The sequence below is a fragment of the Bubalus bubalis genome, chromosome 10 (assembly GCF_019923935.1).
Source record: "Bubalus bubalis isolate 160015118507 breed Murrah chromosome 10, NDDB_SH_1, whole genome shotgun sequence".
NCBI classification, from domain to species: Eukaryota; Metazoa; Chordata; class Mammalia; order Artiodactyla; family Bovidae; genus Bubalus; species Bubalus bubalis.
The window spans coordinates 104020934-104041933 of record NC_059166.1 but is presented as its reverse complement, the minus strand read 5'-3'; the positions used below and the strand labels follow the sequence as shown (position 1 = coordinate 104041933).

The window sequence follows — 21000 nt, the reverse complement described above, 5'->3', positions numbered from 1 at the left end:
ATAGACGGACCTTTGTTGGCAAAGTAATATTTCTGCTTTTGAATATGCTATCTAGGTTAGTCATAACTTTCCTTCCACGGAGTAAGCGTTTTTTAATTTCATGGCTGCAGTCACCATCTGCAGTGATTTTGGAGCCCAGAAAAATAAAGTCTGACACTGTTTCCACCATGTCCCCATCTCTCTGCCATGAAGTGATGGGACCGGATGCCATGATCTTCGTTTTCCGAATGTTGAGCTTTAAGCCAACTTTTTCACTCTCCTCTTTTACTTTCATCAAGAGGCTTTTTAGTTCTTCTTCACTTTTCTGCCATAAGGGTGGTGTCATCTGCATATCTGAGGTTATTGCTATTTCTCCCGGCAATCTTGATTGCAGCTTGTACTTCTTCCAGCCCAACGATTCTCATGATGTACTCTGCATAGAAGTTAAATAAGCAGGGTGACAATATACAGCCTTGACGTACTCCTTTTCCTATTTGGAACCAGTCTGTTGTTCCATGTCCAGTTCTAACTGTTGCTTCCTGACCTGCATACAGATTTCTCAAGAGGCAGGTCAGGTGGTCTGGTATTCCCATCTCTTTGAGAATTTTCCACAGTTTATTGTGGTCGACACAGTCAAAGGCTTTGGCATCGTCAATAAAGCAGAAATAGATGTTTTTCTGGAACTGTCTTGCTTTTTCCATGATCCAGCGGATGTTGGCAATTAAGTAATGCTTAAAATTCTCCAAGCCAGGCTTCAGCAATACGTGGAAAGAGAACTTCCAGATGTTCAAGCTGGTTTTAGACAAGGCAGAAGAACCAGAGATCAAATGGCCAACATCCGCTGGATCATGGAAAATGCAAGAGAGTTCCAGCAAAACATCTATTTCTGCTTTATTGACTATGCTAAAGCCTTTGGCTGTGTGGATCACAATAAACTGTGGAAAATTCTGAAAGGGATGGGAATACCAGACCACCTCACCTGCCGCTTGAGAAACCTGTATGCAGGTCAGGAAGAACTGGACATGGAACAACAGACTGGTTCCAAATAGGAAAAGGAGTATGTCAAGGCTGTATATTGTTACCCTGCTTATTTAACTTCTATGCAGAGTACATCATGAGAAACGCTGGGCTGGAAGAAGCACAAGCTGCAATCAAGATTGCCGGGAGAAATATCAATAACCTCAGATATGCAGATGACACCACCCTTATGGCAGAACGTGAAGAAGAATTAAAGAGCCTCTTGATGAACGTGAAAGAGGAGAGTGCAAAAGTTGGCTTAAAGGTCAACATGTAGAAAACGAAGATCATGGCATCCGGTCCCATCACTTCATGGCAGAGAGATGGGGACAGAGTGGAAACAGTGGCTGACTTTATTTTTGGGGGCTCCAGAATCACTACAGATAGTGATTGCTGCCATGAAATTAAAAGATGCTTACTCCTTGGAAGGAAAGTTATGACCAACCTAGACAGCATATTAAAAAGCAGAGACATTACTTTGCTAACAAAGGTCCGTCTAGTGAAGGCTATGGTTTTTCCAGTGGTCATGTATAGATGTGAGAGTTGGCCTCTAAAGAAAGCTGAGTGCTGAAGAATTGATGCTTTTGAACTGTGGTGTTGGAGAAGACTCTTGAGAGTCCCTTGGACTGCAAGGAGATGCAACCAGTCCATTCTAACGGAGATCAGTCCTAGGTGTTGATTGGACGGACTGATGTTGAAGTTGAAACTCCAATACTTTGGCCACCTGATGCGAAGAGCTGACTCATTGGAAAAGACCCTGGTGCTGGGACAGATTGAGGGCAGGAGGAGAAGGGGACGGCAAAGGATGAGATGGTTGGATGACATCATTGACTCGATCGACATGGATTTGGGTAGACTCTGGGAGTTGGTGATGGGCAGCGAGGCCTGGCGTGCTGCGGTGCATGGGATCACGAAGAGTTGGACATGACTGAGCTACTGAACTGAACTGATATGCCTCTTAATTTATAGTTTCTCCTTCCGTTTCCCATCTTCCTTTTTTCTCGTAACACACTTGCCCTGCAGATTGTCTCAGACTTCATTTTGCTGTTTGCATCCCTGTGATGCTTTTGACCATGTTCCTCTGTCTGTTTTTGTTTTGAAAGAATAGTTCCAAGGCCCTGTAATAGCTGCTTGTTACTCTGTATAATTTTAGCAGCCGTCGATCTTTCCCTAGGTCTAGAATTTTATTAGGGGTTTGTAAAATGGTGATACTCTGTCATTCTTCGTTTCTCAGCTAGAATACTTTATAAACAGAAACTTCCTCATTTTGATTATTGGACTGTTGAGTTACTCTTGTGTTCAGTTTATATAAAAAAGACAGTAAATATGCAGCTGTTCTCCTTTGTTAGTTTTTAGGATAATAAATTGATTCATAAGAATCTTTCAAAAGTGACTAATGAGATCTTTCTCCTTTCAAATATCATCATTCTCCTTTCAAGTATCATTATGAAGTCATGGATTTTTATCATATTTTATGGGTTTCAGTCCATTGCCGTTATTATTTTGTTGTGGCTCAGTCTGTTCTGCTTTTGGCAGTGAGCACCTCTTCAAGATAGCTCCTAAGTGTTTTTGATACTACCCTAGTGGTTTCTGATTGCTTCCTTGCTTTCTGGTATGATCCAACCTCATTTCATAAAATTCTGCCTCAGAACTTGAATTATCAGTTTCTTTTGTGAGCGCTGGTTCCTTTGAGTTGGAAGGAATTGTCACGGACGTTTACAGACTGCTCTCTGGGTGCTATGCTTATTGATCCTAGGTTAGGAATTTATAGGTCTCTTCAAAGATGGAGCTAGGAAATACTTTTTTAAAAAAAGAAAGTTCAGCATGAGTTTATACTGATAACTTGTAATGAAATATTATTGGAGAGTTTTTATTTAAAATTTTAGAATTTTTGTTTCTTCTCATACCGAAACCTTATGATATACAGACATGACATAATTTCAGCATAATATCAGTATCATTACTGAAAGCACTGTAAGGTTTCTTTGTATTTCTTATGTCCTTAGGATGCATTTCACCAAGGATGTGCAGTCAGATTGCTGTGTTTCAGAGTTAAGCACTCCTCTGTTTGGTTTAACTCAATATACAGTGTAGGTTTGTTTTTCATTTTGATTTTGAGGAACGACTTAAAAATTTTTTTTGTTTAAATTTATTTTATAATCATGTTTAAAAACTTGAGATCTATGACAAGGTACATTGAGAGGAGTCTAGTTTCTGGACTGTGTTTGTGCCTAGTCACTCATTTGTGTCTGACTCTTTGAGACCCACTGGACTGGAGCCTGTTAGGCTCCTGTGTCCGTGGGGATTCTGCAGGCAAGAATACTGGAGTGGGTAGTCATGCCCTCCTTCAGGGGATCTTCCCAACCCAGGGATTGAACTCAGGTCTCCCGAATTTCAGGCAAATTATTTACCATCTGAGCCACCAGGGAAGGCCATGAATACTGGAGTGGATAGCCTATCCTTTCTCCAAGGGATCTTCCCGACCCAGGAATTGAACCGGAGTCTGCAGCTGGATTCTTTACCAGCTGAATCCTAACCTTATTCTTTCCTTCCCTTGGGGGTAGTTGGTTTTTTTTAAAGCTTTTTGTTTATCCTTCCATTAAAAGTTATAGTAATTGTAGAAAATGTCTATATAATATCTGTGTATAGCTATATATTCTTCCACGCTCTTTTGGTATAGTGTCATACTGTTTGTTTTCTCTACCTTGTTTTTTTTTTTACTTAACAATATATCCTGGCTATTTCATAGTAGCACTTATAGATAATATTCCTCAGAATTTTTTTTTTAATTGTGGCAAAATATACATGTTGCACTAGTGGTAAAGCAACTGCCTGCCAATGCAGGAGATGTGGGTTCGAGCCTAGGGTCGGGGAGATCCCCTCGAGGGAGGGCATGGCTTCCCAATCCAGTATTCTTGCCTGGAGAATCCAATGGACAGTGGAGTGTGACAGGCTACAATCCATAGTGTTGCAAAGAGTTGGACATGACTGAAGTGACTTAGCATGCATGTACACAAAATATATATAACATAAAATTTACCATTTGAATCTTTTCTTGTTTGTTTTTTGGCATGCCATACAGTTTGTGGGATCTTAATTCCTCAGCCAGGGATTCAACCCAGTCCCCGGCAGTGAAAGTTCAGAGTCCTAACCGTGAAACCACCAAGGAATTCCCCCATTCCAGTCATTTTTAAGTGTGCAGTTCAGTGGCATTAAGTACAGTCACCTTGGTATGTCATTACCACTATCCTTTACTTTTTCAGCTTCTGAAACTGAAACACTGTACCTATTAAACACTAATTCCCTGTTCTCCCCTCCCCTCAACCTTTGGCAACCACCATTCTACTTTTTTTCTTTCTCTCTGAATTTGACTACTCCAGTACCTCATCTAAGTGAAATCATAAAATATTTGTCCTTTTGTGATTGGCTTATTTCACTTTGTCCAATGTCTTCAAGATTCATGCACGTCGTAACAAGTGTCAGAATTTCCTTCCTTTTTAAGACTGAATAATATTTCATTGCATATTTATGCCCAACGTTTAGTTTAATCATTCATGCATCAGACACTTGAGTTCCTTCCACTTTTTGGCTATTACGAATATAGCTGCTGTGAATACAGATGTATAAATATTTGTTCCAGACATTGCTTTAAATTTTTTTTGGTTATTCTCAGAAGTGAAATTTTAGGATAGCATGATAATTCTGTTTAATTTTGTGAGGACCCTCCGAACTGTTTTGTATAGCAGCTGCTCCATTCTACATTTTTGCTAGCGATGCACAAGGGTTCCAGTATCTCTGTATCCTCACCAACACTAGTTATTTTCTGGGTTTTTGTTTTGGAATAATAGCCATTGTATTGGGTACGAACTCGTCCTCATTTTTTAGTTCAGGTCCTACTGCAGGACATTTGCTTTTGAAAGCAGAACTTGCTATTGAGGTCCTTATTCATCTTTGTAGGGCCAGCAGGTAACATAGTACCTAACACATCAGATCAGATCAGATCAGCTCAGTCGTGTGCGACTTTTTGCGACCCCATGAATCGCAGCACACCAGGCCTCCCTGTCCATCACCAACTCCCGGAGTTCACTCAGACTCATGTCCATCGAATCAGTGATGCCATCCAGCCATCTCATCCTCTGTCATCCCCTTCTCCTCCTGCCCCCAATCCCTCCCAGCATCAGAGTCTTTTCCAATGAGTCAGCTCTTCGCATGAGGTGGCCAAAGTACTGGAGTTTCAGCTTTAGCATCATTCCTTCCAAAGAAATCCCAGGGCTGATCTCTTTTAGGCAGGCAGGATAGGGAGCTCTGAACTATCATGGAAACAAGCCACAAATATGTTCCCTCAGATATCCACACATTCTTTCCTCTTAAATGGCAAAATGTGCATTGACTCCTATACTTGCAACAAAGTAAATGATTTTTGGAATTAAAAAAAAAAAAAACTCTTCCTGTGCTAAAAAAAAAAAAAAAAAAATGAAATCCCAGGGCTGATCTCCTTTAGAATGGACTGGTTGGATCTCCTTGTAGTCCAAGGGACTCTGAAGAATCTTCTCCAACACCACAGTTCAAAAGCATCAATTCTTCAGCGCTCAGCTTTCTTCGCAGTCCGACTCTCACATCCATACATGACCACAGGAAAAACCATAGCCTTGACTGGACGAACCTTTGTTGGTAAAGTAATGTCTCTGCTTTTGAATATGCTATCTAGGTTGGTCATAACTTTCCTTCCAAGGAGTAAGTGTCTTTTAATTTCATGGCTGCAGTCATCATCTGCAGTGATTTTGGAGCCCAGAAAAATGAAGTCTGACACTGTTTCCCCATCTATTTCCCATGAAGTGTTGGGACCGGATGCCATGATCTTCGTTTTCTGAATGTTGAGCTTTAAGCCAACTTTTTCACTCTCCTCTTTCACTCTCATCAAGAGGCTTTTGAGTTCCTCTTCACTTTCTGCCATAAGGGTGGTGTCATCTGCATATCTGAGGTTATTGATATTTCTCCCGGCAATCTTGATTCCAGCTTGTGTTTCCAGTCCAGCGTTTCTCATGATGTACTCTGCATATAAGTTAACTAAACGGGGTGACAATATACAGCCTTGACGTACTCCTTTTCGTATTTGGAACCAGTCATAGGTAACTGCTAAGTAAATGTTTGAGTGAGTTAATGAACTTCATAAACTGTGAATTCCAGAAGAGGTGGTGGTAGTCGTGTAGAGGTTGTAGAGCTGTACCCAAGCACATGATCTCCTGGAATTGTAAGTAGCTGTGGGTTTGTTGGGGTTAGTAATGGTAGTCCTGACAGGAGTACCAGAGATACCACTTTTCTGTGAACACCAGTGTTTTACTTGGGCCCCCCCCCCTTTTTTTTTTTTTTGGAGCGGGGAGAGGTCAAAGTGACTTGAAGCTTTCGACAGTATGTGTTTACACTTGTAAGTAGTATAGTAAAGTAAAGGACTAAAACATACCCGCTTTGTTATCTCTAGACCTCTCATTCTCTTTCTGCCTAAATAATCATCTTATCTCCATCTTTGCCTGTCAAATTCTAATGGTTATACTTGATGGATCCCTCCAGGCTTCTCTGTCAGTGGGATTTCCCAGGCAAGAACACGGGAGTGGCTTTGCCATTTCCTCCTCCAGGGACTCTCTGTGACCCAGGGATTGAACCAGAGTCTCCTGCTTGGCAGGTGGATTCTTTACTACTGAGCCACCAGGGAAGCCAAATCTGATACATTAATTAATAGGAAATAAATAGGAAGAGATCATAAAATACTATATATGGTATCATCCTGTTTTTGTTGAAGAAAAGAAGTGTATTCATGTTCATGTAGTGTAAGTGATCTGGAAAGATTTTTGTCAAGACCAACAGTGATTGTTCTTGAATTAGCACAGTTTATTGTGTTTTCTGTGGTTTTCATTTACTGTTTGTGTTTTCTGGTTTTTTTGTAAGAAACACATTGTATTTTTAAAATAGTAAAATAGTACAGAAACTTTATTTTTAAAAATCCCAGCTGTCCTTTTTTGTCTAGCTCCCAGTTGCAGTGTCTAAGACTTAGTAACTTTTATTAAATATGTTTTTATCTGAATGACTGAAACTTAAGGAAGAACTTGGTAAATGCCATAAATAGGCATATAGTGCTGCGAGGATTCAAAGAGAAAAGGATCATGTGTGGAAAGGATCAGTTGCAGATGATGTTTGACTTGACCTTGAAAGACAGAGTTTTCTGTTGTTTTGTTTTTAAGAGGATACTGTAATTTAATACCCCTTTGTACCCATGATTAACATTTTGTGGATAGGCATTTGAGGAAATGAAATTTGTTTGATTGTATTTATTCTTTAAGCTCATGGCTTATATTTTTAGGATACGTGCATGACCCAGCAGACTGACTTATTATCTTCTATTTGGGTTAGTATTATTACGGTGGTTTTCCCTAAGCAAACAACAGCCTGGTGAAGTGGATTGAAGAGCCTATTGTGTGATAGGGGAACCAGCCAGGAATTAGGAAACTTCTAAATCGAAAAGTGTGGAAAATACACAAGTAGTGGAGAATTAATTGCATTTAGTGATTTCTGACTTTAAGAAGAAATAAGCTTTTAAAATTTTAATTGATTATCTTGCATTTTAGATCACTTTAAAAGAATGCCTTAAAATGCTTATTTTAAAGTATTAATTGTGATGAATTTGGTTTGTAAAGTTTTATCTTTTGAGTCAGACTATAATTCACAACCATTCATGATACTTGACATGTTAAAAGTACTTCCTGAAGCAAAGTCAGATTTTATGGGCTGCTGCAGGAGCTCCCCTTTGACTTAAGATAAATATACTCCTGTGATAAAGTCATGTTTCTGCAAACTAGCTCACTGAACTAATATTGGAAAGTATTTAATATGCTGTCATAAGACATTAACAAAATACATTTGTAAAAGAAAAGCAAATCTATGGGACTAGAGGTATTTTACAAACGTAGAATTTTTTATATAGTCTATATAAAGTAATTCTTAAAGTTTTCAAAGGTCTTATTTTACATCAATTAAAATTCTAAAAAGTTGTTTAAAGTAATTTCTTACTCTAATTTGGATCTAAAATAGAATGAATACCATTTTTGAATTTTCAAGGCCGTTCCACATTTGGTTTCACATTTAGTAAATTTACTCATAATATTCCCAAACCCAGTAGGATACAGTTTCTGTATCAAACTGGTGTCCCTAGTATCAAACTGGCAGGAGGATTCTTAACCACTTGACCACTAGGGAAGTCCAAGGTCCCAGTTTTGATACTAATGGCTACATAAGATAGCAAGACACCTTCCCCAGCCCCCTACCCCCAGTGAAACTAGCTACACTATATAGAATTTATACACTCCTTTAATTTCCTGAGCTGCTGCTGCTGCTAAGTTGCTTCAGTTGTGTCCGACCCTGTGCAACCCCATAGATGGCAGCCCACCAGGCTCCCCCGTCCCTGCGATTCTCCAGGCAAGAACACTGGAGTGGGTTGCCATTTCCTTCTCCAATGCATGAAAGTGAAAAGTGAAAGTGAAGTCACTCAGTCGTGTCTGACTCTTAGCGACCCCATGGCCTGCAGCCTACCAGGCTCCTCCATCCACGGGATTCTCCAGGCAAGAGTACTGGAGTGGGTTGCCATTGCCTTCTGCCTGTGAGTCTATAACTATTTTAAAGTTTAGGGATTCCCTGGTGGTCCAGTGGTTAAGAATCCACCTTGTAATTCAAGGGGCACAACTTCAATCCCTGATCCAGGAAGATCCCACATGCTTCAGGACAGCTAAGCCCATGTACCACAACTACTGAAGCCTCTATGCCCTAGAGTCTGTGTTCTGCAACAAGAGAAGCCACTGCAATGAGAAGCCTACACACCGCAACTAGAGAGTAGCCCCCACTCACTACAGCTAGAGAAAGCCTGCACTCAGCAGTGAAGACCCAGCACAGCCAAATAAATAAATAAAAATTTTTAAAGGCACAGGTGATCTAAAAAAAAAAAAAAAAAACAACAACAACAGGAAAGTTATCATAGGTATACTCTTTAGCCCTTTATCATATTTCACCCGATTTTACATGTACTCATTTTTGTGTCTGTATATGCACATGTACATGTATTTTTATTGTCTTTGCATTTTTATCACATGTATAAGTTCATGTAGCCATCACTTTGGTTAAGATACTGTGGAAATTCCCTGGCAGTCCAGTGGTTAGGATTCTGTGCTTCCACTGCAGGGGGCACGAGTTCAGATCCCTGATTGGGGAACTGAGATCCCACAAGACCAGCAGCGTGCCAAAAAGAAAACAAAACACAAAAACGATACAGAACTGTTTATATCACCACATCTTTCTTGTGCTTCCTTTCTACCACCCTTTCCTATTCCCAGGCAACCACTAATTTGTTCTCTGTCCCTATAATTTTGTCAAGAATGTTGTATAAATAGATTCATACAGTGTATAATCTTTTGAGATTGACTTTTTTCGTTTAGCATAATACCTTGAGACCCATCCAAGTTGCTTCATGTACCAGTAGTGACTGTTTTTAATTGCTGAGTAGTATTCCGTTACAGAGATGGTTTGCAGTTTGTTTAATCATCCACTGAAGGATACTGAGTTGTTTCCAGCTTTTTGCTATTGCAAATAAAGCTGCTCTGAACATTCATGTACAGGTTTCTGTGCAGACATAAATTTTCCTTTCATGTAAATAAATGCCCAGGAGTGTGATTGCTGGGTTGCAGGATAAGCATGTATTTGAATTTTTAAGAAACTACTCAGCTATTTTCCATAGAAGTTCTACCATTTTACATTCTACCAGCAGTGTATGAGAGACGTATGTTCTCAGCATTCTTACCGCCGTTTGGTATTTTCACTATGTTTTATTCAGCTTTTCTCAGATGATGTGATTGATACCTTACATGATTTCAATTTGCATTTCCCTTACGACTAATAGTATTGAACATCTTCATGTGCCATTCATGTATCTTCTTTGATAAAATGTCTGTTCATGTCTATTGTTCACTTTCAGTTGAATTGCTTTTTACTTTTGAGCTTTGAGAGTTCTTTATAGATTCTAGATACAAATCCTTTGTTGGAAATATAGTTTGTAAATAGTTTATTCTAGTCTATAGCTTGCTTTTTCAGCCTTTTAAGAAAGTCTAGGAGACTAGAAGTCTTAAATTTTAACACTGTCCAGTTTACCAAGTTTTTTTCCTTTTAGGGACTGCATTTTTGGTGTCGTTTCTAAGAATTCTTCAGTGGGTCTGCAAATTCTCTGAAGTTTTATAGCTTTATGTCTCACATTTAAATCTATGATCAATTTTGAGTTGATTTGTAAAAGTGAGTTTCGTTTTTTTGCCTGTGAATATCCACTAGCTTAAGCACCATTTGTTGGAAAGGCTATCTATCCTTCCACCATTGAACTGCTTTTGCTTCTTCCTCAGAAATCAGTTATCTGTCCTTGTATAGATTTATATTTGGGTTCTCTATTCTGTCTTGTTGATCTTTGTGCCTCTTTCACCACCACTACCACAGTGTCTTGATTTTTGGGGCGCCAAAGAATTGATGCTTTTGAACTGTGCTGTTGGAGAAGACTCTTGAGAGTCCCTTGGACTGCAAGGAGATGCAACCAGTCCATTCTAAAGGAGATCAGTCCTGGGTGTTCTTTGGAAGGAATGATGCTAAAGCTGTAACTCCAATACTTTGGCCACCTCATGCGAAGAGTTGACTCATTGGAAAAGACTCTGAGGCTGGGAGGGATTGGGGGGCAGGAGGAGATGGGGACCACAGAGGATGAGACGGTTGGATGGCATCAGCAACTCAATGGACATGAGTTTGAGTAAACTCTGGGAGTTGCTGATGGAAGGGATACCTGGCTTGCTGCAGTCCACGGGGTCTCAAAGAGTTGGACATGACTGAGCAGCTAAACTGAACTGAATATTAAGTAATCTGGACTTCAGTAGAATTTGTTCGGATTAGTTCTCTGCTGTTTTCTGGAAGAGATTGTGTAGAATTGGTATTCCTTTAAAATTGTTAGATTTTACCAATGAAAGCATCGGGCCTGAACATCTTTGTTCAGGAGATTTTAAACTACAAATTCAATTTGTTGAATAGTTACAGGACTGTTCATATTATCAGTTTCATCTTGGGTGAGTTTGGGCAGTCTGACTTCTGAGGAATTGGTCTACTTCATCTAAATTGTCTGGTTTATATGCATAGAGTTGTTTGTAATAGTACTTAGGTATTTTTAACATTTTTATTGGAAAGTGAAAGTTAGTTTTGGTTGTGCTGGGTTTCCATTGCTGCGTGCAGTCTTTCCCTAGTTGCAGAGTGTGGGGGCTACTCTTGGTTTTAGGCTTTTCATTGTGGTGGCTTCTCTTGTTGCAGAGCCTGGGCTGCAGAGTGTGTGGGCTTCAGTAGTTGTGGCACATGGGCATGTCACTCTGAAGCATGAGGGAATTTCCTGGACCAGGGATCGAACCCATGTCCCCTGCATTGGCAGGCAGATTCTTAACCACAGGGCCACTAGGGAAGTCCTTCCTTATTATATTTTTAATGTCGGTACAGTCTCTAGTGATACCCTCTTTTTCATTCTTGATATTGGTTAAGTTGTGTTTCTCTGTCGTTTTAAATGATTTGTACTAGAACCTTATCAATTGTACTAAAGTTTTCAAAGAACCCGCTCTGGGGTTGTGTGATTTTTTAAAAAATTGATTTTCTGATTTCAGTGTCATTGACTTCTCTTCTTTATTATTTCCTTTCCTTTGCTTGCTTTTGCTTTATTTTGCTCTTTATGGTTATTATGAATAACACTGCTCTGTTATGAACAGTCATATGCACATTTTTGCTTCAGTTCAGGTCAGTCGCTCAGCCGTGTCCGACTCTCTGCGACCCCATGGACTGTAGCATGCCAGGCCTCCCTGTCCATCACCAACTGCCAGAGCTTGCTGAAACTTCTGTCCATTTAGTCGGTGATGCCATCCAACCATCTCATCCTCTGGCGTCCCCTTCTCCTCCCGTCTTCATTCTTTCCCAGCATCAAGGTCTTTCCCAGTGAGTCAGTTCTTCCCATCAGGTGGCCACAGTATTGGAGTTTCAGCTTCAGCATCAGTCCTTCCAATGAATATTCAGGACTGATTTCCTTTATGATAGAGTGGTTTGATCTCCTTGCTGTCCAAGGGACTCTCCAGAGTCTTCTTCAACACCACAGTTCAAAAGCCTCAATTCTTTGGCACTCAGCTTTCTTTATAGTTCAATTCTCACATCCATACATGACTACTGGAAAAACTACAGCTTTGATGAGACGGACCTTTGTTGGTAAGTAATGTCTCTGCTTTTTAATAAGCCGTCTAAGATGATCATAACTTTTCTTCCAAGGAGCAAGTGTCTTTTAATATCATGGTTGCAGTCAGCATCTGCAGTGATTTTGGAGGCCCCCAAAATAGTCTGTCACTGTTTCCATTGTTTTCCTGTCTATTTGCCATGAAGTGGTGGGACTGGATGCGGTGATCTTAGTTTTCTGAATGTTGAGTTGTAAGCCAACTTTTTCACTCTCCTCTTTCACTTTTCATCCAGAGGCTCTTCGGTCCTTCTTTGCTTTCTGCCATAAGGGTCGTGTCATCTGCACGTCTGAGGTTATTGATATTTCTCCCAGCAATCTTGATTCCGGCTTGTGTTTTGTCCAGTCTGGCATTTCACATGATGTACTCTGCATAGAAGTTAAATAAGCAGGATTATTTTTGCTTAGACATGATTTAAAATTATTTGGGGTATATTCCTAGGAGTGGAATTCTGGATCATGTGGCAGTTTTATGTTTAACTGCTTGAATAGTCACCAGACTGTTCTCCATAGTGGTTGCCTCATTTTACATTCCTATCAGCAAATTTTTTTTTGTACCTAGTCCAGCAATCTTACTCTCTTATGTCGTCGATAGTTCATTTATATATAATGCGATTGGTGATGTACTTGGGTTAATATCTGCCATCTTATTCTTCGATTTCAGTTTTTCCAAACTGTTTTTCTTTTTCTCTCTCCTGTCTTGACTTCTTTTGTATTATTGTATTTCTCTCTCTGATTACCTAGTTAGTTGTGCATTCTTTTATTGCTTACCCCAGAAATTATGATATGTACTCTTGACTTACAGTATTCTAATACAAATAATAACTATGATCACTCCCCCATTAGTGTTCCTCTGACCCCTGTCTTTATCATTTTATTATTACACATAATTATTTTGTATTTTATATGTCTCTTAAGGCATTCTTTTTTGTTTTTACAGAGAATATTCATTTCTGTTTTCCCACATCTTCACCTCTTCTGTGGCTTTTAATTCCTTTTGAATTTTCATCTTAGATTACTTTTATCTTTTAGTGTAGGTTTGGTCCAGTAATTTTTCTGTTTTTGCCTATCTGAAAATGTGTTTACTTTGCCTTCACTTATTAAAGTATAATACCCTTCACTATTAAAGGGTATTTCTGCTGACCATAGTATTATGGTGAGCACTTTTCTCTTAGCTCTTTAAATAAGTCATTCTGTTGTTTTCTAGCATTCCAAAGTCCAACAGTAGTTGTTCTGTTGAAGATAATGTATCTTTTTCCCCCGCCAATGCTGCTTTTACAATATTTTTCTTTTTTTTCCTACAGTTTAAATGCAATATGCTTAGGTGTATTTTTTGTATGTATTCTTCTGGGGATTTGCATAACTTTTTGAATATGGGTTGTCTTTAATCAGTTTTGAGAAATTCTTGACCATCATCTTCTTATATATTGTCTCTGTTCATTCTTTCTTCCCTCTTTTGAGGTTCCAGTTATGTATATCCTAAACATTTTCATGTGTTTTACACATCTATTATGCTTTTTTCTGTATTTTTCCATAGGTTTTGATCTGTGTGCTTCTGGTTTGGATATTTTCTATTGCCTTGTTTTCCATTTTGCCAGTTCTTTCTTCTGGTATATCTAATGAGCTCTTAATGTCATCATTTATGTATTTCACTTACAGAATTTCCATTTGGCCCTTCTTATGATGGATTCCAATTTTCTGGAATCCTTCATCTTTTATTTTCTCCAACATATTTCTCAGGTACAGTCTTGGGACTGAGCTGAGTTGAGGCTGGGTTTCACTTTTGATCCGTCTCTGCTGCCCTGTCATTTGCCCCCACTGCTGAAGTGTGGTCACTCAGGGGAGGGGCTTCCAGGTGCGAGTGAGTTATGCTCATTTCCCCTAGCTGGACTTGAGCCTCTAATTGATGTTTCCTCATACTGATAACACTGCCAAAATCTCCACTCTGCTTTTCAGAGGCTTTGTGCTTAGCTTTTTAACCTCCTGCCCTGTGCATCTCCAGAATTTTCAAATATCTTGAAGGGCCCAAACCTAGGAACTTCCCTGTTCACCCATCTGTCACTTTTGTTTTGAATTTTGTCTGTATTCTTTTTTTTTTTTTCCTTCTAATTTTTATTTTATATTGGAGCATCATCTATTAACAGTGTTGTATTAGTTTCAGGCGGTATAGCAAGGTGATTCAGTTATATATGGTCTTGCTCGACTACCAGAGCCCTGCTGGTTTCTTGGTTCTCTAGCATCAGCCTGGGCAAAACTTGCTTCTCAATCTCTTGCCTTACACCCAGGTTCAACAGATACCTCCTTGGAGAAGTGGCCACACTTATCAGGCCACCTCTGCATGCTTCTCTGCTCTCTGATTCCTGGTCTGTCTAGTTCTTTTCCTTCAGTAGTTCTCTAGTAGCCTTCAATAGATACTTTAAAACTTTTTCTATATTTTGAAATTGTTCTTGATGGGAACTTTGATTTAATTTAAAGTTATTAATTTAAAATTATTTCTTCATGCTTGGAAGTGCTGGTTGCGTATAGTTTGTTATATGTTACTATATATAAATATATGTTATATTTATTACATATAGTGTATATAATATTATATGTAGTGTTATTTTATATATTAATATAATTGGTAAAGTGATTGTCACATATAGTTATGTATCAGTTATCACATCTCTTATACAGTTAACTTCTTTTAACACCAGCTTCTCTAAGTGACTCTTGGTTTTGTGACTGCATTGTGTATAGAAGTCTCTGGAAAATGTTTTATATCAATGTAGAAATAAATTGAGTCTTAGTGGAAAGGCCTTGTGGTGAGAATATGTTATTAGTTAAAAATCAGCAATGACTCTGAAACTGGTTACATAAACATGTGGAAAAAAAAAATATTTGGTAGTCAAAAGCCCAGATGTACATTTCTTGGGATAATTGATCTATTCCTGTGGTTATGATGATAATTTTAGTATGGTTTGATGTTTGGGGCCACTATTTTTTGTTTCCTTAATATCAGCTTACAGTGTTAGCTCTGTTTACATCATGTGATTTCAGAGTTCAAAGAACTCTAATGTATGTTTTTAAATTTTTCTTTTAATGTAAAAAAGAACAGGAAAATATGAGACCAAGGTGATATCTCTTCCTTTACCTCCCACCTCAAAGTATGTACTACTATGTATAACGACTACTCTTCCTCTCCTACCCTTTCCTTTCATTTTTCGTCCTCCTATCCTATTGATACATGTTAGTTGACAAAAATACAGAAATTGAAGTACATAAGAAAAACAAAATTGAAATCTCTTGTAATCCCATTACCAAGCAGTAATCAGGTTTCTGAGCATTTGACGCATATCTTCTGTGGATTTTTCTATGTAAAATGGACTGTATTGTTATTTCTTGTTCTCAGCCAGGCCTTTTCATTAATATCACCTGTAATAATGAAAATATCCATGTAAACAGTGCTGCGATGAACATTGGGGTACTCGTGTCTCTTTCCCTTCTGGTTTTTTCAGTGTGTATGCCCAGCAGTGGGATTGCTGGATCATAAGGCGGATTCATTTTGATATTTGGCAAATCTAATACAGTTATGTAAAGTTTAAAAATAAAATAAAATTTAAAAAAGAATAAAATAAAAAACAAACAAACAAACAAAAAAAAAAACAAAAAAAAAAAAAAAAGAAAATATCCATGTAGATTCTGCAGTACACCTCATATTTAACCAAATCAGAATCTCTAGGGGTAGGGGTAGGGGTAGGGTGAAGAGGGTTTGTTGAAAAAAAAACAAAAAATTTAACTTCAGAAAATTTTAATTGCCTTTAGAAATCTTCTAAAACAGAAAAAAACAAGAATATTGCCATATTATGTATGAAGAAAACTTTGACTTGTATACAACTCTCCATCTAATGATCTGATTTGAACTTTTTCCTGGCCATTCAGCCCTGTGGTGAATTTGGACTGCTCTCGGGGTTTCCAGCCATCTCCGTGTGCACTCTGTGCTCTTATCTGTGTGGAATATGGTCGTGTCACACTTTCCCTGCTGTAGGCTGTGTCAGTGGGCTCACAGTGAGTGTTCGAGGCCCATGGAGCTGTTTGGTATTCCTTGGCCTGAAGATATGGAATGCAGTAGGTGCGAAAATTATAGATTTTTCATGGACCATTGCTTCTTTTGCAGCATATTTAAAATTATTTGTCTTCCAGTTCATCAGTTTTTAAGAACTTTTCAAAGTGTGTATATTACTTATAATTTTGAAGAGAAGTTTCATGCCTCAGAGTTGATCATTTCTTTAGGAATTTGGAATGAAATGAAAAAGGTGGAAAAAGAAAAACATTTCTATGAAGAAATTTTAAAAATAATTAAGAAAAACATAATCAAGATATTGATTGTTGATATCTTCCCCTTACAGTTTTTTTTTTTTTTTCCTGGTTATAAAAGTAATGCCATTTATAAAAGATGAGAAGATATAGAGAACATAATCATGTGTTGCCTCATTATTAAATATCTTTAATGATTTAATGGGACTTGAATATCTTTATGATTTCAGTGTTAATGACTGTAGTAGTTCTGTCATTCCTGTTTTCCTTTCTTTCTTTCTTTCTTTTTTTCAATTTTGTTTTTTTGACCATGCAACATGTGGGATCTTAGTTCCCGGATCAGAGATAGAACCCATGGCCTCTGCACTGGAAGCATGGAATCAACCATTGGACTGTCAGGAAAGTCCCTTGGTTCTGTTTTACTGTCATGTATTAACATACCCAGACCCAGAAAATGTCAGATACTTTTCAGATCACTTCCAATATATAGATTGCAAGCAGTTCCTAAAGGCTTGAGGATGTTTACCTGACAGTCTTATAGATTTGTATAAGAGAACATAATTGTTAGTAATAATGTGTATGGTAGTAATACTGCATTTTTTATACTGTAATGTTGTGCCTTTTTGTTTTCTTAAATGTTTCAAGGATAAAGCATAGATGAATACCTGTAAAACTCTTACTATCTAGCTTTGTCCAATAATATTTTGCAGTGTTTGCTTCAGATTTTTTTTTTCTTGGCCACACCCAAGATCCCACATGGCTTACAGGATCTTAGTTCCCCCAATTAAGGATGGAACCTGGGGCCCAGACAGTGAGAATACCAAGTCCTAACCATTGGACCACCAGGGAATGCCCCAAATTTCTTTTTTAAAGAAATAAAACAGTACAGGTAGAGTTGAAGATTCCTTCATTAGTATCCATCTTGATTTCATTTCCTTCTTTTCTCTGCAGAGATGAGATAATCATTATGTTGAATTTGTTAATTCTTCTTATGTTTGTTTTTATACTCTTACTATACATTACAAACATATCCATAAGCAACATTATACACTTTTTTAAGTTTCATATATATATATATAGTGTTGTTTATGTATCTGTGTTTATATCTGTATCTGTTGTTTATATTTGTTAGTCTGGTTCCTTCCTCTTAATTGCTGTGTAATGGCCAATTGTGTTAATATTATTATCTGTAGTTATTTAGCCATCTTCTACTGATGGTCATTTAAGTTATTTCCAAGGGTTTGCTATTATGGGCAGTGCTGCACAGAACACTTTTTTTCTCCTTCATGTTTAAAATTAATTTTATTTATCATCTGTCAGTAGGCCTTCAGTTCAGTTCAGTCGCTCAGTCGTGTCCAACTCTTTGAGACCCCATGAATTGCAGCACACCAGGCCTCCCTGTCCATCACCAGCTCCCAGAGTTCACTCAGACTCACGTCCATCGAGTCGGTGATGCCATCCAGCCATCTCATCCTCTGTCATCCCCTTCTCCTCCTGCCCCCAATCCCTCCCAGCATCAATCTTTTCCAATGAGTCAACCGTCAATAGCCCTTGGAGATAGGTAAAAAGCCTACGTTGTTACTGTCATTTGATAGATGGAGAAACTTAAAACATGTATTAGTTACTTGTAGTCAGTTCACTGACAGTTTGCTTTCTTTTATTTGTCTACTCTATTTTCCACTTATTTGACATACTCTCTTGTCTAGACCCATCAAACCATTCATCTGCTGTCTTCCCAAAACCTTATAATATTTATAGTTCCTCTTTTAGAAATCTAAAGTTATTGGTATTTATAACAACAGTTATGAATTACCTCGGCAGGAATCCTATTTTATGTTTTGTGTCTAACTCCTATTGTTTAATGGTCTTTTTATTTTACTAGATTATGTACAGTTATAGAAATGTCATTATGATCTCTGTTTTGATAGTATTAAATCTGTTTTATGTCCTCACTATTTTGCCTGGAATTGCCTAACTCTGAATTCTTACTTAAGTTCTGACAAATTGATCTTTCATAATAACCTTTCATTCTTCCACATCTCTCATATCCTTGTTCATACTGCACCTGTTCTTCAGTTTCATGGATACCCCAAAGTTTTGGGGTTTGCTCTCACCTTTCCTAATAGCTCCCTTCCTGATCTCATTTCTTTTCTTACTTAGATTAAGCTTTGTTGTCTGTCACATAAAATAGTACTTTTGCTAACAATTTCAACTTATTCCGTCTACTGTGCTTGTTCAGATCTCTAGCTGGACCAATTCAACTAATTTCTTACAAATTAATTATGCTGTATATTTAATTATTTAAACCATAGCCACTCCTTTTTTTTTTTTTAACTACAGTCCAGATTCTATCATTGTTTTATTATATTTACTTTATCACATCTGTCCATCCCTCTATTGATCCACTAATCTACATTATTCTTTGAGTGTATTTCAAAATAAATTAGAGACAACAGTTATTGTCCTCACAAATATTTTATCAGGTCCTTCACCAAACATTTGTCTATAGTTTGTTTGTTTTTTTTCCCCCTATTTAAAACTTTACAGGGAAATCCACAAATCTAAAGATAGCACATGAGTTTTGATAAATCTGTAGCTTAGAGAGTCAAATCCTTAGAAGGGTATAGAACTGGATCATTACCATTACCTCATGCTCTCATGCACCTTGCTAGTCAGCCCATGTCTATACCATCCTCTGGAAGCAACTACTGTTTAGCATCCTTCCTAGATAATTACTTTGTGTATTCTAGAACTTCATACAAATGAAGTCATACTTTGTACAACTCTTATTTTGCTTGAGTTAAGATTGCTCTTCTTTGCTCTATTTTCAAGACTCATTAATGTTTTTGTGTTCATTAATAGTTCTTTCCTTTTTCTTGTCTTCCATTGTATAGATTACTGTATTTTGCTTATGTGTTCTCCTATTGGTAGACATTTTATTTATTTATTTTTTTATCTTCAATGAGCTATTTGTAATTTATTTTTTTTTAATTTTATTTTATTTTTAAACTTTACATAATTGTATTAGTTTTGCCAAATATCAAAATGAATCCGCCACAGGTATACATGTGTTCCCCATCCTGAACCCTCCTCCCTCCTTCCTCCCCATACTATCCCTCTGGGTCGTCCCAGTGCACCAGCCCCAAGCATCCAGTATAGACATTTTAAACCATAGCTGCTCTATTTGCTCTTTGTCTTTAGTCAATTTCCAGTGTGGTCAACAGGAAAGTTTCTATTCATTCTCCTCAGCACTTATGCCAAATCTGTGTCACTCACTTCAAATCTATATATCATTTCACCTTCATTCCATATTAGACCGTTACTCCCCTCAACCTCAGTCTGTCCTTCTTTCCTGAAAATCACTTCGGCATTTTGTGCACACTATTGTGGTCTGCTACGTCTCAGTCCAGTCCTTCTCAATTTCCTTCTTTGCACATTCTTCTTCCTGGTACTTCTTAGCAATCTGTTTCTGTTCTTTTTGATTCTACATGCTTCCCCTGGATAATTTCATCTCACTGATTTTAACTGTTACTCACATGCTGATGACTCCTAAATCCAAATCTATAGCCTTGACATCTTTCTGGTAAGTTCCAAATCTGCCTAACAAGCAGCCATTGGATATCCTGACCTGAATTTGTCTCAAGTACCTCAACTTCAACATGTCTAAAATTGATTTTACTCCTTGCTCGTTTTTTTTTTTTTTTTTAATTTCTAGAAGGCATATTCCTCCTTCATTGACCTAAGCTCCCACATCGAGTCAGTTGTAGATTCTGTTGCTTTTATTTAGCTCATTTCATAGCTGTCTTATTCTCACTGCCTTATCTGGTTTTAGTTATGGCTCATCAGATATCTCTGCTCTCAATTTTGTACAGCTCAAATGTCTTCAATACTCCTTCTAGTCATCTTTCTAATTAACTTGTATGTGGGGTGAGCGCTTAGTTATGTACAACTCTTTGAGACCCCATGGACTATATATATAGCTCACCAGGCTCCTCTGTCCATGCATGGAATTTTCCAGGCAAGAATATTGGAGTGGGTTGCCATTTCCTTCTCCAGAGGATCTTTCTGATCCCAGGATCGAACCCACGTCTCTTGTGTCTCCTGCATTAGCAGGCAGGTTCTTTACCAGTTGAGCCACCAGGGAAGCCATTAAGTTGGGTAAGGGCTATATGAATATATTTAGTCAACAGTCATCAATTCAATGAATATTTAGTCAACAGTCATCCATTCAGCAAATATTAATTGGATGTCTTCCATGTGCTCAACCGGAGAAGACAATGGCAACCCACTCCAGTACTCTTATCTAGAAAATCCCATGGATGGAGGAGCCTGGTAGCCTGCAGTCCATGGGGTCACTAAGAGTCAGACACAACTGAGCGACTTCA

At 38.1% G+C, this 21000-nt stretch overlaps 1 pseudogene; it reads left to right on the top strand.

The window, feature by feature from the left end:
- Positions 1–16232: 16232 nt before the first annotated feature.
- Positions 16233–21000, top strand: part of LOC102414448 — a 29219-nt pseudogene continuing 24451 nt past the window's right edge.